At 36.3% G+C, this 11,403-nt stretch overlaps 1 long non-coding RNA gene across 1 annotated transcript in view; it reads left to right on the top strand.

Annotated features, from left to right (window-relative positions):
• The first annotated feature begins 4,787 nt into the window (after nucleotides 1–4,787).
• The window catches only part of LOC124090047 (uncharacterized), a 58,959-nt gene continuing 52,343 nt past the window's right edge, over nucleotides 4,788–11,403 (top strand). Inside the window, exon 1 of the long non-coding RNA XR_006850932.2 lies at nucleotides 4,788–5,134. This is a non-coding gene — a long non-coding RNA (uncharacterized LOC124090047). The remainder of the gene's footprint in view (nucleotides 5,135–11,403) is intronic.

The following is an 11,403-nucleotide window of genomic DNA, read 5'->3' as shown; positions in this document are numbered from 1 at the left end:
CTCTTTTAATAAGAGCATCCTCTTCTAAAGACCCTTTGTAAAGTACTAACCCCAGGGGGCATATATGGGATAGAATTTTACCCGTTAGGGCTAGTTCATATGACTTACTTTATCACATTAGTTCTAGTTAGTAATTCTGATGAGCCCAGGATCCTGAGAGAATGAGATTCAGAAATAGTAAATTTTACTGCATGTTGCGGTAATAGGAAAGGAGTGAGTGATAGAAGAGATCACATCCACATCTACATAATTTCAGTATTCATTCTTTCCAGAAATGACATCACATTTCCCCAGTCACTGAAGACAGACACTTGGCAATCACATTTTCTTCTCTAAAACCATCCCCACACATAATCAATCATTATGTCCAGCTGATTTTACTTCCTAAGTACCTCCTACATCCATCTCCTTTCTCTCAATTGCCACTGGTATCACACTAATATATGCCACCCTCATCTCTTATAATTTAGCATGCTAGGTACTGCCCCTCTATTAAGTCTGCCCACCTCATCCCCAATCTATACTCCCCCCAACAGCTGGAATCATGTATTTAGAAGGCAAATCTGATGGCACTCTTCTACTTAAAACACTTCAGTGGATTCCAGTTGCCCCTGTGATGAAAAACCATAAAACCCCATCATAGCCTACAAAACCTGGCAAGCTCAGTTCCTATCTACCTATTCAACTTCACTTTGTATTATACCCTCCCTTCTAAATTACAATCATACTCAAATGAATCAAGTTCTTTTTCACTTTAGGGATCTTTATACACATGTTTAACTCTACCTGGAGTACTCCTTCTCTCCCTCCTTCACTCCTTTCCCCCATTTTCTCTTGATAATGCTTTCTAATTCTTCAGATTTCATCTGAAAAGTTGCTTTCTCTAGAAAGCCCTCCATGATTGCTCGTATTAGGTTAGGTCCATCCAGTATATACTCTTAAATACCCTACACTTGTCTTTCAGGAATTCAGAGAACTTGCTTATTGTCTGCCTTTCTTATCAGGGTGTGTTATGGTTTGGATATGAAGTGTCCCCCCAAAATTCATGTGTTGAAGACTTGGTCCCTGGTGCTGCAATGGTCAGAGGTGGGGATTTGGGGAAGTGATTAAATCTTGAGGGCTCTGACCTCATTTATGGATTAGTCCATTGAAGTTAGGGACTAATAGGCAATGGAAGAAACTGTGGTGTGTGGCTGGAGGTAGTAGGTAAATAAGAGCATGCCCTTGGAAACTATACCTTTTCCTTGGCCCCTTAGTCTCTCTGTCTCTATCTCTGCTTCCTGGCTGAAATGAACTGAGCAGCTTTCCTCTGCCACACCCTTCTGCCATGGTGTTCTGCCTCACCTCAGGCACAAAGCCATGGAGCTAGTCAACCATAGACTGATACTTCTGAATCCATGAGCAAAATTAAATCTTTCATTCTTTAAGTTGTACCTGTCAGATATTTTGGTCACAACAATAAAAAGCTAGCACAGGCTGTTAGCATTAGAAGTTGAGATACGTTTGCCTTATCAACTGTTTCTCCACTCCTATATCCCATAATAGATTCAGGAAATATTTGCTGAATGAGCCAATGATAACATTTTATATATAACTCTCTAAATTTAATGTATCTAAAACTGAATTTATTATATCTACCTCTATCATCTTACCTATTCTTCCTTATAGTGTTTCATACATCAATTGTCGCACCATTGACTTTTCATGCTTCTCCTGAAACCAAAGACTTAAGATCAGATGATTTGTTTAGGGGGTAATTCAAGGAAGAATCAGTGATGAAGTAGAGAGGGAGAGACACTGAAGGAGGAAAACTAACATAAAGATGCATTTTTAAGATTACTAATGTAGTCAACAAAGACACAGTCCCACCAAGATATCTAAAAAGCATGCACCGTATTTCCCAAATTATCTACCTGAACATCTTTCTGAGGCTGAAAGATATATATATATATTCCTATCAGTTCCTTTTCTAAAATGATTGAGGGTTGTGCCCTGGAGTCATTAACTTTCCATGTACTTTTGGTCTGCTTTTGAGCAAGCCCCATAACATTAGAAAAAGTGCTGGGAAAGAATATATAAATATGTTCATTGTGCTCTTGAGGTAGGACACTAAGAACTAAGAGTTCAGTCATAACTTTCCACTACAGCTGCAGCTAAAATAAGAAGTGGCCCAAGAGAATGTGATGTGAGTTTGAACTTTCTGTTCAACCACTGTACTAGTTCCTATTCTGTGTAACAAATTACCACAAAATGAGCAGCTTAAAACAAAACTCATCTATTAGCTCACAGTTCAGTATTTCAGAAGGATGGATGGTTTTTGCTAGGTTCTATGCTCAGGGTCTCATAAGGCTATAATCAAGTTGTTAGTTAGCCTAGACTCTTATTCAGAATCTCTAATGAAGAATCTACTTCCAAGTTTATTCAGATTGCTAGCAGAATTTAATTCCTTATTTTTATAATATTGAGGTCCCTGTTTCTTTGCTGTCTATCAGGCACGGGTCTCTATTAGAACCTAGACTTTACACTCAGGTACCTCTACATGGTCTCCTCCATCTCAGAAATGGAGATGTTCTTATTTTGAATTCTATATACTGGGATATGTCTGATTTCCTCTTTTGTATTTCATAGAGATAACTCTCTGCCTTTAGAGGACTTGTGTGCTTAGGTTAGCCCCAATTCTTAATTTCCTTTCTTTAAGGTCAAATGATTACTAACCTTGCTTACATTTGCAAAATCTCTTTGATGTGTAATTTAACATTCCCAAGGGAGTAATCCAGGGGGCAAAATTCACAGGGAGCCATCTCAGAATTCTGCTTACTTTGACCACCATTTGCTTAATTACAATCCTTCTCCTTTTCTTCTAACATCTAGTCACAACATTATGTCAATTTTATCTTGTCTTCAGTTTCTTCTTTCTCTGTTCTGTACTTTCAATTGCATTATCTAGAGTTAAGCCCTCATCTTCCACCTTCACAACTGGAACTATTTCCTGATTGATTGTTCCTCTTCCAATATCACCTCTTCTCTAATTCATCTTACACAATGCAGTCAGATTTGTCTCTCTGAAGTATAGACCAAATTCTGTCACTCCGCATTTAGACCTTCCAAAATTCTCAAGTGTATAAAAACTAAATCCCAAATACTTTATATTACATTAGTGTATTCGTATTCTACTTTCCCCCACAAATTAATGATAACAACTTATAACAATATCTCATTCAATATTATAATATATAATAAAGTCGTAGCACACCAAATAATGATAAAATATAAACAAAATGAAGACCAAGGAAAAAAGAAAATATAATAAAGATCACTGGGATACTTGAGCTTTGCTTTTGGTCCTAAGTTCCCTGATAGCAAAGACAAAAAGTGAGATCTGATCAACTACATTTGTTTAATTATAAGAAAGGAAAAAGTAACCTTGGATTAGCATTGGATGATGAAATGAAAGATGACTTGCCTCTATTATTTTTATAGTACAAGTGGCAATGGATTTCAAATGATTCTTTAAAACAGCTGGACTAATCATAGCAGGTTCTTCTCAATCCATCTTTGGCTTATTTCTTAGACCCATTCCTGCCATCTTCCCAGAAAGCACTTCTATCTGAATCCTCAGAATCACTCTGTGCCCTGCAAACAACCTGTGGGTTCATGCACCTGTGACTTTGCTTGGGTCAGTCTCTCTGCCCCTCTTTTAAGGTCCAAGTCAAATTGTATTCTCATCATGGAATGTTTTTGTCACCTATTTCAGAGTTTCTCCCTTTAACATCAGAGGTTAAAAATGTAAATGGTTTCCAACATCAGGGAAATATAATCACAGCCATAAAGAGATTATTACATTAGCCCTCTATATTTTCAAACTCCTTAAGACCTGGCACTATCATCTTCCCCATATATCACTGAGGAAACTAAAAGAGAGCTAGTAAGTGGTAGATCCAAGCTAGCAAGCAAGCAAGAGTTCTGACATCAGAGTCACAGTATCCTTAAACACTGCACATATAACTCCTTGGGCAGCAGGATAACATAAGAGGATGTGGTGTGAACTCAAGAGTTAATACCCTATGTGAAAATCATCGGGGTTAATTTCTTAAAACAAAATTGTTAGCTAAACAATACATTGCTTCAGACTATAAGGATAGTTATCACCAGTTTGCAATCTTTGCATTTTTACCATAAGCTGTCTTACATTTCTCTCAAAGAACTATATCCCACACCAGGAAAAATCTTGAGTCTAGGTCTATCTTTCATGAATTTTTCATCTACAACTATCTAGGCTCCTACCTTGCATCTGGGTTTTAGCCAATCAAAGGGCCAAGAAGCAATAATTTAGTCCCAATTGCCACTTCTAAGGTCTAGGATGGTTATAGAATTTAAGAATTTTATTTCTTTCTGCCCAAGATGAGTTCCTGGAACTGAATCTGTAAAAGGGAAATCTAATGGTTAATAGGGTTCCACCCATCATGAAGATCTATTGTTCAATTTCCTGTGACTAAACAATTTCTAGTACTAAGTGCTTGTAACAAAAAAATACCCACATTGCAGCTTGCGGTCTGGGTCTTTCCTCCCTTGCTTCTTCACTACTTCCTCCCAAGCAACTCTGCAGCACTATGCAAGAATCAACCCCATTTCATCTATTTTACCCAAATACACTCCACAAAACAGAGTTACATTTCATTTCTGGGCTTGCCCAAGAAGAAAGAAAGTTTTTAAGCATTTGTCTTCAGGTATTGAAACCAGTTTGAGGAGGGAACAGCTGTTCTTTAAAAAGACAAAGAAAATGTCCCACAGTTTAACTGTTTCAATAAAGAGAAGGCCAAATAATATCTGAACTTCAGAATTCTCCCCTGAGTCTCTGAATCAGTTAAGAAAACAGAGGACTCTGTGGCTTTCTGCCTCAAGTTTCAAGATTCCTTTTCAGGGTTGAATTGTGGGTGTGCCCAGTAGAATCAAAACCCTTGGTTCAACCAGAAAGAGAGTGAGAGCGAGAGCAAGACAGAGGGAGAAGGAGAGAGAGAAGAAGAGAAAGAGAGGAAGAGAGGAAGAACCTGTGAAATTGGGTGGGTTCATGAAGATCTGTGAACAAATAAAAGAATTAAGCCTAGAAGGTGAAGGTGAAGCCCCTGTGCCTGAGGTGAGCAAAGAAGTCTAATTTAGCCAGAGACCCAGGTTTGTTTGTTTTTTTTCCACAAACCCTGCTTTTTTTTCTAAGGGTTTTAAAATTTTTAAATTTTAAGATATTTTTACATATAAATCATTTGATTCTTGGAAACTGGGACAAAGAAACTCACTCATTGTTGTCAAGTGATCTGAAATCCTCAAAAGCAAATGCTGCTTCTATTCCATCAATTTCCATCCTCATCTTTCTTGAATTTTTTTTTCTTAACTAAACTCAACTGACTGTAAGTGATGTGGCTCCCCCATACTTCTTTGACTTTTTATCATGACATTATTTTCCTCACTCACTCTGCTTCAACTTCACTAATCTCCCCACATTCCCCTATCTCAGGATCTTTGCACCTTCTCTCTCCACAATTTGAACACTCTCCAGATTTCCTTGTGTCTAATTGTCTTACTTAAAGTAGATTTCTACTGAAATGTCCCATTTTCTGAGAGACTTTCTCTGATTCTCTAACCCAATACTACCTTCTCATTTTATCTTTCTTATCTTGCCTTACTTTTTATGTAATTTAATTAGTATCCCATTCTTATGTTTGTACATGATGTGCAGTTTCACTGGTTGTGTATTCATATGTGTACATAGGAAAGTTATGTTAGATTCATTCTTCTGTCTTTCCTATTCCCATCTCCCTTTTTTCCCATCATTCCCCTTTGAATAATCCAATGAACTTCTAATCCCCCCTTCTAATCCACATATCAGAGAGAACATTGGCCTTTGGTTTTTGGGGACTGGCTTATTTCACTTAGAATGATAGTTTCCAGTTCCATCCATTTACTGGCAAATGCTATCATTTCATTATTCTTTATGGCTGTGTAATTTCCATTGTAACTTTTTAATAGCACTGATCACTACCTTACATTTTTTTTGGTTGTTGTTTTCTCTTTTCAATAATCCTGTAAGGAACATGAGTATGTGGCTATTTAACAATTATAATACCTTCTGCATCTCCAGAAGCATAGTGCCTGGCTTATAATAGCTACTCAATAAATACTTGTAGAATGAGTGGAGCAATCAACAAATATTTACAAGTAACTACCATGATACAGATCTTTCAGGCTATGTGTGAAGGAGGGATGGATAAAGAGTGAGACTCTGTCCTTTCATTAGAGCAAGGCCCTTATAAATTAGTCAAAGATACAAAACTATCAAAGAATAAGTCTCCTGAGATAGAATATGGAATCTGCTATAATAATAGATAAAGAAGTTCAATGGGAAGACAAAGGTAAAAGAACTTCATCTGGAATGGGGTAATTTGTGAAAATTTGGGAGGATATGGGATATGACTGTGATTACAAGGATGTACAGAATAAATACTAAGAAAAATCAAAGGAGAGGGAATTTCAGGTATAGGGGGCAGCTTGAGCATAGGCATAGAAAAGGAAAAGTGGCAGAAACATTTCAACAGGCAGCAGGTTTTCTAGGATTCAATGTAAGCTGCATTGATGAAGGGCAGAATGAGTCTGAGAGGAAGGCTTGTGTCAGGGTTGGAGTTCTCTGGTTCTTTAGACCAATTGTGAAAATAAAGAAGCACTTGACAGAAGTGAATATTGTATACTTATGAAAAACAGTAGCAAGAATACTAGACTATTTTAAAAATAAAATCTTACCTTCAGGGTGAAACTAATGTTTTGTGCCAACAGAAGAGTTCCTACATGTTCACTTGTGGATAGTGAAAAATATACAGGATATTTTTCAGGTTCTTGTATTTTTCTGAATCCGCTTACACTCTTCATTTTTAGATGCTCTAAAAAAATTCTCAATCACTCATGCCTGAGAAAGATTATTGCCACCAAATTATTTTTTGTCAAATGAGCTATTATCCAGGGAATCTGAAAAAAATCACATGATATTTATCAGGACATTTGCACATTGCTAGTTTGAAATCTCCCAACCATCCGTTGCTACTTCTCAGCACAATTGAAATTTCATCTAATATATTCTGTGTCATCATTGTCATTCTTGTCATTGTTATCATCATCATCACCACCACCATCTCCATATTATTGCTTTGTAATGGGGAGAGGAGATAAGGAGTTACTTGAAAAGATCTTTATTCTTATAGATCTGCCCTCTCTGGTCCAAGAATGATCTTAGTCTGGGCATCTTTGTTATGAGTACTTGTATTTTTACCTTTGCAGAATCTTTTTCCTTCCTTTTGGCATCAACCTCCCCAATTTTCCTTTCAGGAGACTGTCTTTCCACCTTCAGTCCATGTGGGTCAGGTAGGCTGATGAGCCTCCTCCCCCTGAATCAAATGGTTTGGTATTTAATACAGTTCAGGCCAATGGGATTTTATTCTTCTACCCACAGCAAGTATTCAGAGATGGAAAAGTGACCCAAACTAAGCCAAACTTGGGACTTTTTCTGCAACTCCTTATAACAGTATGTTTTTCCCCCACTGGAATTACTAGATATAAGGATGAAGATAGTTACACCAAGCATTTGATGAGCATTTATCATTCTCCTAAATTTGTAGGGGTTCTGTGTTTGGGATGGGGTCTCTGATAAACTTTATGATTCTGGCATGCTTGGTGTCTAGGAAGTTTCTGTGCAAAGGCACAGAATGCCTGGCTGCTAGGAAGTTTCTGTGCAAAGATGTAGAATGACTGGCTGCTGGGAAACTTCCATGTAAAGACACGGGATGCCTGACCCCTGTGTCAATGTCCTTCAAGAGGAAGCTCTGTGAGTCTTATCAGCCTCGACCTTGATTTTAGGCACATAACTCCTGGGAATAAAGGAACTTGCTTGCTAGATAACTACAATGTTTCACCAAGCTCTGGCAATCCGGGATCTGCCCCCTTCACAGTAACTTGAGACAATGGACTTTCTTAAGAGCTGCACAAAGCTCCTGACATTGCATATTATACTGCAGAATGTAACTGCAGAATAAGCAACCTTACTGGTACTCTAAACAATAATGTAGTTATGGTACTAATGACCTGATATAACCTGTTGATATAAATAAACGTTGCCACTTAGAAAAGCAGCCATTTTTTCTTCCTGCCTCTGCACCTTGTCTCTGTGTCTCCTTTATTATTTTTCCTTACATAAATTCTTGATGTGGATAAATTTATTTTACCTTCACAATAACTCTGTGAGGTAGGTAGTAGTATTGTCCCCATTTTATAGATACAGAGAATCAAGTAACTGTCAAGAGATGATACAATGAATGACAGAACCAGGATTCAAATGCTGGCAGTAAGACTCCATTGTTTGTGCTTTTGACCGCTACGCTATATTGTGAATGAATGTATGATATTAGCATACAGTTGTTGGGGTTGGAGCTTAGGGTGACTGAAGATGAAACTGAATTTTGAGTAGAGAAAGACCATGTTCTAAAGATGTAATTGGAGCTAATGCAGCTCTTGAATCCAGATTCTGTTTATCTTTTGAGATACATGAATCCCTGGATCAATAAATTTATATATATATATATATATATATATATATATATATATTTTTTTTTTTTTTTTTTTTTTTTTTGCTTAGGTCAGCGTGAATGGAGTTTATGACATTTGCAACCAAAGTGATACTGAAAAACTCTTCCTTCCCTTTTGTCTGATAGGGGCCTCAGGTGAATATTATAGGACTATTCAGCCTGTAATTGTGTAAGCCAATCTAATAAATCCCTCTTATAATTGGTTTTATTCCTTTTGAGAACCATAATCAATAAAAGTTCTATGTGATGTATTTTCTGGGAAGTTGATTCCTTAAGTTTAGGGATTGATCAGGCAACACATTCTATCTCCTATCAGCAAAGATTAATTCAAGGGTGGTTATGTGATTCAAGCTGGTCAAATTGAATAAATCTTGAGAATACAATGCAGACACTGGGACAGAGATGCTTTTTTTCTTTTTAGGTGTGAAAATTGAAACTTGGAAGTATTGCATAGCCAGATTTACTTTGAAACAAATATAATAGAAAGTAGGGTGGAGAAAGGGAAATAAATCAGGTCCTTCTTGACAATATTGAGGTGCTAGATAAAACCTCACCAGAAACTAACCCTATCACCAAACTTCTTAGTTTTGTGAAATAATTTTATTTTTAAAGTCAGTTTTAGAAAGATTTCTTTCAAATACAACTGGAAGAATCCCAAATAATGTAATTAATGGTTTTTTGGGGGATGATTATCCTTTGCCAACTGATAACTGAGCTATGTTATGTACCATTGAAATATAGAAAGATAACATGAGTTAGGTAAGACAGATGTGTAGGAATAGTGGATGGAAAGGATGTCAGGACAATATTCTTGGGTGAAAGAATGATTATTTTTTTAAGACCTAGAGTTGTACTATCCAATACAATAGTTACTAGCCAATGTAGCAATTCAAATTTAAACTAATTATAATTAGATAATGTCATGATTTGGATATGTGGTGTGTCTTTTGTGAGAGAATGCAAGAACATTCTGAGGTAACATGAATAGATTATGAAAATTATAACTTAATTAGTAGATTTATCCACTTACAGATTAACTGGGAGGTAACTGTAGGCAGGTAATGTGTCCTGGAGGAAGTAGATAACAGGGAGTGTGTATGCCTTTGGGTAAATATATTTTGTCCCTTGTGAACAGAGTTCTCTCTGCTTCCTGGTGCACAAAGTCTTCAGTTGCTTTCCTTCACCACACTCTTTCCATGATATTCTGCCTTACCTAGTATTTGTAGCACTTTAATTTTATTTTTTTGCCTGATTTCTCTGGAAAAGTTTCAAGAACTATATTGAATACAAGTGGTGAGCATGGACATCCTTGATTTAACCTGATTTAACCATCCTTGGATGTTAGGGTCTGTAAACAAGTCAAGATGGCGCCTGGCATTTTGCCAGAGGGAGAGGTTTGTGAAGTAACACCAGGGAGCCATTAAGTGTGGAGATTCCTTATTGGTTGACTGCTGTATCTAGTTTATGTTAATTAAGATAAGCTGTGTGTAACATATATATACCCCTCCTGTCCTACAATAAGTGGCTCCCACTCCTGCTGTATGTATCAATGTACACAAGTTGCTCGTCACCCCCCAGTTATTTTGCTGCAGCCGGACTGCGGCACTTGGAATAACCTGATTTTAGAGGAAATGCTCATTTCAGTATAATGCTGGCTTTGTGTTTGTCATATATAACCTTTGTAATATTCAGGTAAGTTCCTACTATCCATAGTTTCTCCAAAATTTTTAATATGAAAGGGTGCTGGATTTTATCAAAATCATTTTCTGTATTTTTTGAGATGGTCATGTGATTCTTGTACTTAATTCTATTTATGTGGTAGATTACATTTATTGATTTGTGTATGTTGAAACAATCTTTTATCCCTGGGATGAAACTCCCTTGATCATGGTGTATTTATTATCTTCTTGATGTGTTTTTAGGTGTGGTTTGATAATATTTTGTTAAGGATGTTTGCATTTTATGTTTATTAAGGATATTGGTCTGTTCTTTGTTGTTTTCTTTCCTTGATGTGTCTGTCTTTGGTTTTGGTATCAGGGTTATAGTGAGTTCATAAAATGCATTTAGGAGTGTTCCCTTCCTTTCACTTTCATGGAATAATTTGAGAAAAAACTAGCATTAGTTCTTATTTAAAGGTCTGATAGAACTCAGCTGGAAATCCATCTGTTCCTGAGCTTTTATTTGTTGGAAGGCTTTCTATTGCTTTTTCAGTTTAATTACTTAATATTTTCTGTGTAAATTTTCTATACTTTTCTGGTTCAGTTTGAGCAGGTCAATGTGTCTAGAAATTTATTAATATCTTATATAATTTTCAGTTCTTTGAATAAATTTTCAAAATATATTCTAATTGTTCTCTGAATTTCAGAAGTGTCTGGTGATATTTTCTTTCTCTAATTTTATTTGGCCTTCTCTTTCTTTTGAATAGATAAGAGCTAATTAATCTTATTTATCATTTCAAAGAATCAGCTCTTTGTTGCATTGATCTTGTGTGTGGTGTTTTTTTCCAGTTTAAATATTTTGGCTCTGATAACTCATGGTCTGGCTTCTACTGATTTGACATTAGTTTCTTGTCTCTTTTCTAAGGTCTTGAGGTAGAGCATAAGCTTATTTATTTGGGATCTCTGTATTTTTTGAATGTAGGCACTAAATGCTATAAAATTTCCTGTTAGAACTATTTTCATACTGTCGAAGAAATATTGATATTTTGCCTCTCTGCTCTCTTTTTTGTTTAACCATTTCTCTATTTCTTCTCATTTCTTCTATAGTCAAATCTTAATTTAAA

The sequence above is a fragment of the Marmota monax genome, unplaced genomic scaffold (assembly GCF_021218885.2).
Source record: "Marmota monax isolate L192 unplaced genomic scaffold, Marmota_monax_Labrador192_F-V1.1 WCK01_AAM20220418_F8-fsc00134, whole genome shotgun sequence".
NCBI classification, from domain to species: Eukaryota; Metazoa; Chordata; class Mammalia; order Rodentia; family Sciuridae; genus Marmota; species Marmota monax.
This window is presented reverse-complemented; position numbering and strand designations above follow the sequence as displayed.